This window comes from Solanum dulcamara, chromosome 5, assembly GCF_947179165.1.
Source record: "Solanum dulcamara chromosome 5, daSolDulc1.2, whole genome shotgun sequence".
Lineage (NCBI taxonomy): Eukaryota > Viridiplantae > Streptophyta > Magnoliopsida > Solanales > Solanaceae > Solanum > Solanum dulcamara.
The window spans coordinates 27,545,249-27,552,195 of NC_077241.1; the positions used below are offsets into that span (position 1 = coordinate 27,545,249).

General features: G+C 39.4%; 1 pseudogene; it reads right to left on the reverse strand.

Moving 5' to 3' along the window:
* Window positions 1–2,767: 2,767 nt before the first annotated feature.
* Window positions 2,768–2,887, reverse strand: LOC129890915 (5S ribosomal RNA; annotated as a pseudogene).
* Between the last annotated feature and the right edge of the window lie 4,060 nt (window positions 2,888–6,947).

Here is a 6,947-nt window from a genome sequence, read left to right on the forward strand (position 1 = left end):
CTCTTTCGGGGGGCTGCATTTCATGCCCGCAGGTACAGATATAGGTTTTGGGAGTCCATCAGCTTAGGATTCCATTCAGCTAAGTTGGAAGAGGCTCCATTGTATCGAAGCCTAGTTATTTATATGGACCATTGATATGTAAAATTATTGCGTCTATTCAGGGGTACGGCGGGGGCCCTGTCCTGCCATATATTGTCGTTTATATTTTTAGAGGTCTGTAGACATGTATATGTGGGTTATGTATGTCAGTTTGATTTAACTGGGTCCACATGATATATGATATATGTTATTATGTTATGGCAGCCTTATCAGCTTGCGTGCCCTGTCATGTTGTGATACAAACGAAAAGGGCTACAGGTTTATGAAAATATTATCGCCTAGTGGGGCTCTATTACATAATATTATTTTATTTATAGTTTAATTTGACCACAACTGATAACTAGATATACGGGGGGTCCAGGTCGGACCCCAGTCGCGGCCTACGGGGTTAGGTCGTGACAGAAGTGGTATCAGAGCAGTTCGTCCCTAGATTGTCTGTAGACTGTGTCTAGTAGAGTATTGGATATCGATGTGTTGCGCGACACATCTATAAATAGGAAGATATAGGACATTTAGGATGTTTCCTTTCCTTCACATCTGAGATCATGCTATAGTTCCGAGTCATAGGAAAATTTATTATACTAACCTTGGATCTTAACATCAGGACGACATCAACCGAAGGAAGTAATTGACGACATGAGACATTACGAAGCACGTAGGTAAGTAAAGTAAAGGCATAGAAGATATCCGTCGAGTAGGGTATTGAAGTAATATTGAAATATAAAGTTTAAACCTAAAAGGAAAGCAGATAGGAAGTGCAATAGATGTAGTTCAAAGTTGTACATACGAGGTAAGTCCAGTATTTTTATGTTAGTATTGACATTGAAAGCCCTGCGTGGCTGCGATATGAGATGATATTGAAAGCCCTGTGTGGCTGTGATATGACATGAATATATATATATATATATATATATATTTTGTCCCTGTGAGGCATTATTGGTATTTTATGCGTGCAGGTTTTGGGATAGTAAGAAGTGTAGAGGAAACTCTGCCGAAATTTTCCCAATACAAGAAGAAGGGAATAAAACATAGTTTATAACATATCTTGGAAATAGATACCGGGTACCTATAGGATGCTAAATTAAAGCTGTAAGAGACACTCTTCATGTCGTCGATAAGGGATACCCTCTTTACTTGGGGGAGTTTATTTCGGAAAAACAAAAGTTTGTCTGAGCAGTACAGTTCAGACCACAGTATCTCCAGCCGTAATTGTGCTGTAGAAAAAAAAGGAGAAGCTCAAGTTGGAAGGTAAGATGTCCAGTAATTGAGCTTCACTCATTTTGAAAGTACCAAGCCCCCAACTCCTAATTATAAATTAGATAAGTTGTTCATAACTCGAGAATAAACCCCAAAGGAGATCAGGTCGGGCAAATATTAAAAGGGAAGTACGGTGATGTTTAATAGGTTCTGGTTTCTTTCAAAAATGGTTAAAAAATGATTTATGATAACAGTTTATAGTTCTCCACCGACTAATTGGGAAAAGAACTCCTAACGGAAGCATCTCAAGGAGATGTCAGGGACTGAATACGAATACAAATTAAAAGGGGGATATGTAAGTATGAACTGAACAATGTGATACGAGTATGCAGGGATAAAGTGAAACCACTAATAAGACGCATTTAGTATGCATTGACTAAGTTAAAGGCCTACGTTGAGAACACAGTAAGAGCATGGGGCTTAAGATATAAAAAAAATGACGTGTGTACTCAACGTCGCCCCAGAAATAGTGGAACCCTTAAGGGATGAGGATGGAAAACTTAAGGAATAAATGGCGCAACTTCTATTCGTCCCAAGAAACAAGGGATATAGGTTGGGAAAGCCACTACTCCAACAGAACTTGGAAAATGAATAGCGAAATACAAATTTGGCCTAGTTAAAAGGAAATTTAGAACGGCTACAAGGGTATATCAACTTTTATAAGGATTAGAATGTGGCCTTGGGCAAGTTATTTCATAGGTCCCATTACTCAAGTACAGAGTACAGACGAGATGTCGTACTATGTATGAAAAGGTTCTTATCGTTTCATAATTTAGCCAAGATATCGTACGCGGATAACCAGGTTGTAAAAAAAATACAGGAAGACGAGGACCTGATGCAGTACCATGTAGATTGGAGAAAGAGATTGGGCAAAATCGAGACTGGACATAGAGACATTGAGCAAGGTACAGGCAGATGAAAGTACGAGTACCTTCTAAAGGGGGGAAGTTAATGAGAAAATGGAAAAAGTAGGAGGAGGCAATTGATATGGCAATATATTTGAGATGGACTTCTAAACTTCAATAAAATATTTTGCCGAACCAAGTTAGAAAGGTCCGGAAGCCACCAATAATTGGATGGAAACTAGAATGCTACATAAGACAGTGTTAATAAGGTTGTGATGAGACCTTGAACAACATAACACTAGAAGGAGGTGATGTATAAAAACAAAAAGGTGTAACCATGAAAGGATATCGACCAACTCAAGAGACATTACAAAGGATAATGACAACCTGCTAGACCAAAATGACCAAAAAGGGACATGGTCGTGGTGGAACTAAAGATGTACTACTATGCCGGTTGCAAGATGACAGAGGGAAGGAAAATGCGAAACATAAAGACTCGCGAGACAATGCTGAGGTAAATTTGGAGCTAAGTTGAGTGCCCCGAACATTATGGCAAGGGTTACAATGAAACGCGACACGAAGACTTCCCAGGGAGGTCACCCATCCCAGTATAACTCTCGCCCCAGCACGCTTAACTTCGAAATTCTGATGGAACATAATGTGTTAGTGCTGGTATGATCGCACGAGATGGAAGAATCTGAGCTAGTGGCGGAGAAATGATACAAAATTATGTTCCTAGAGTACTATACGCTACGTTGCGGGTATTGTAAAAAGGATTTAAGCAAGAAAAGAAGGATTAGCTAACTGTTAACTGATGGTGCACTTGAATGCCACAGTTCATCGACATAGTATTAGTTAATGATAGGCAAACGACTGAATAGCTATACGGGACAGTGGGTGAGAGAATTTTGACATCACTTGGCAGCCAACTCTAAGGATTCGAAAGCAAAACCCAAAAAGGTAAGGGTACTAGTTGATATAATTTATGAAATCCAGGAAGTAATACCCAAGGTCAAAAATTCCACTGTATGACCAGGATTACAAGACTCACTTTGCACTCCAGTGCCAGATGATGCTGGAGGGAATGTTACTTGTGGATTAACGATATTAGCCCCTACTCCTACGATAAAAGGCTACCTACTCAGCCGGGAAGGTGTAAAATTATAGGGTAAAAGAGTGGTAGGACCTTACGGAGTTCCCACAGCTATATTCCCAGGCAAAGGAGCCCAAGTTACAATTAACTACGGATAGATTCAAAGATAGGTTAAGCCAAACTACCTAGATGGAATTAGTACTATGGGTGAGGTAAGACATGGCCACGATTGGACCAAAGATCTACCCCAACATCGAATGTAGTATAAGGGAGAAAAAGGCAAGGTAAGACATAAGAACTAACGAGGTAGCGCTGGGAAATTTCTTGTACCCTCTCATAATCTTGTAAAGGTAAAGAATGACATAAGATAATGGGTCTAGAGGATTACAAGAGGGGGTAAGGGAAATTGTGAAAGAGTTTAAATAAAACTGGCAGAACTAGTCGATTACTATAGGATGGCGAGTATATACGCCAAAATTCCTTCGAAATTATACCAGATCATGCTAGACAAAGCATAGAACGACTACGAGAGCCATTATATGAGAGAACTGCAGCATTATTAAGTAGCCAACCCTAAGGATGGGAAAAAAGGGGGAACCCAAAAGATAGAGTGCCAGTTAAGGTTCTGAAAAAAGTTGAGAAGGACTATATGAGGCTAACAGTTCCCAAATTATCAACATCATTATGAACCTATTTTATACTCTGTAAGAGTAGGGTGTTATACGGGTTATTGCGAGTAGGCTAATAAATCAGTCCATTTGCTTTCAGGCAACAACACCTATGCAACTGAAATTAGGTGGAGTTATAGAACATGGAGGTAGTAAGGTTTCCCTAGCGAATATCTTAGATAGAAGGACTTCAATTATGATTAACATTTGGACATCATTCCAAGAAGAGATTGGGAACACAAGTAGATCTTAGTACCCCAATGTTTCCCTCGAGCTGCTGAACAGACTGAGCATACTATCAGACGTTAGAAGGTATATTGCGGGCCTATATGGTTGGCTTTTAGAGTAACTGACATGACCATCCACCACTTATTGAGTTTGCCTACGAGAAGGGATACCGTTCCAGTATCCTGATGACCCCCTATAAGATATTGTAAGGCAGAGCGTATAAATCCCCCTGTTGGGGAAAAGACTAAGCTGGTAGGCCAAATAGGATTAAGCAAACTATTGACTAACAACCTAGAGTTGGCAGAAATGATATACAAATAATCGACATCGACATTTAGAGTTCAAATTGATGATTGGATGTTCATAATGGAGTCACCCAAAAAGGGCACTTAACCCAAAATATATTAGACTGTATCAAGTTACTCATAAGGTAGGCAACAAGGCTGGTAAGTTGAGATTACCACCTCATTTGGAAACTATACGCCCAGTCCATCAGATAGGAATGCTTCGCAAGGTTACTGATAAGTCACCCAGGGTATATTCCACAGCTGATGTCCAGGAGATGGAATCCTGTGAGGGAAAAAAAACTATCGCCATCTTAGATCGGCAAACTAGAAGATTATAGACTAAAGAGGTGCCTTCCATCATGATATGGTGGAAAAACCAAAACCAGAAAGAGGATCACCAGGGAAACTGAAAGGAACATGAAACACAAGTATTCACACCTAATCCCGATGTCTACAAGTAACCCCAACTCCTGAAATACGTATATTAAGTACTTGTATGGAAGTATGTGTTGGGGAAATAGGAAAGAATCTCCCTACGGTCTGTATAAAGTTCTAAGGGAAGTTTTGTTTAACATTCGGGGATGAATTTTCTAAAGGGGGGAAGGATGTTACACCCCATACTTTTAAACTCGGAATGTCTCATAAGTTCCATAGACATTATCATGTGAGCCGGATACGCTACGACACTATCAAACGACTCTAAGGAAGGGAGAATGTGATACCCCATAGTAAAGAAGGTTGGAAATAGAGTCGTGAGAATTCGAAAAGAGTTGGAGGCCAAGAAATAAGCTGTAGGACTCGAATTACCTACGTAAGCTACTAACTTAGAACTCTTACATACCTAAGCTACTTAAGGAGGTACAAAGCTTGCGTAGCCCGAATTACATAGGCTCTTAAAATAAGACGAGATTACGAACCCACGAGGAAGAGGATACGGCGACACATGTCAGCCTAGGAAGCCGACACGTGGCATCACCTCAAGAAACTAGGTGACCCACCTGCTTGGGGGAGGTGGACCCCATTCCACGTGGCAGCCCTTTATTGGCAGCATGTATGTGTTGGCCTAATGGGGGCCGAACACGTGTCACCCCCTAAGGAAACATATATCTACATGTATTGTGACTGAGGACTTCATTTGTTGTCCAAAACTTCAGCCAAAGAGAGGAACAAAAACGTGAAGAACAACACAACAAGGCAGCCATGGTTTAGAAGAATTAAAGGTGAGTTCTTCACTTTTCCTCCGTGAATTAATTATCTACGGTGTTTCCTAAGAACGTGGAGGTATATATATGTATCTTACGATATCTACGGAATTAATTTTTCAGCTTGTAACTTGAGAGAAAGTTGAAAGAACAAAGAGGGAAAACGTTAAAAACTAGTTAACAAAGCCATATTTGGAAGGGATAGTTGTTAATAATATTGGTATAACTTCTTGTGTATAGCTTCTCTTCGGGTGATTCAATATGTTTTGGAAATTTATTTCATAGGTATATAACTTTCATTTAACCTTTAAAATCCATTTTGGATTTTATCTTCTCGAAAAGGGGTGATGAAGTGTAGAGGAGGTACTACCCAGATTTTAGTTTTGGAAATCTTGCACGGACTGCTGTTGGTGTTTTGGGCATATCTTTTGGTAAAGAATTGATGTAGGGGTGATTAAAAATTGTATGCGACCCTAAGACACATGTATATAACTTTCATGAAGGATGTAAATCCTGTTTCCCTCAATTATCCCTTCGAAATAAAGCGACAAGGTAAAACAGTAAGCTATCGAGAATTCACGTTTTGATAATTTTGAGTGAATTGTTTGGGGTTTGTTTTGTGTAAGGTTGGTGTGAATTGCTTGTATATATGGTGCAGGTTGTTGTTGTTGGTTGGCTATAGTTATTAAGGATGTGATTGGAAATTCAGATAGGGCATATTATAGAGGAGGTGCTGCCCAATTTTCGTTAACGCCTTAACTAGTTAAGGAACTAGTCGAGAAGGCAAGCGAAGGGATGAATGCTATGAATACTCGTGGGTAGTCTAAGTTGCTGAAAACTCTAAGGTTGTTAAAACTTGTATTACTTCCATGTTAAATAGGTTTCGAGGACAACAACGTGAACACGATTAAGGGGAGTCCATAAGAGGTTTGTGAAGCTTCTCTTGGTATGGTTTTGGTATAGGTATGTAAAGCCTATCTTTTCTCTTTTGGCATGTCTTAGATGTAAGCAGGATATGATATGAGATTTAGGGGTAATTCCATTCTCAGGTCCTGAATATGACTTCAGGACCCTTACTCACTTTTGAATGTTAAACTTTAAAATAGTAACTTCTATCTTCGAGTCTTCTATATGACTGTATAACAATTGATTCGACTAAGCTCTTGTTTATAAAAAAGAAAGGCTCTGAGATAACTAATGCTAGGACTGCTATAAGATATTTCACATTGGTATATGTCTAAGATGTCCAAAAACTCCTTTTTACATAA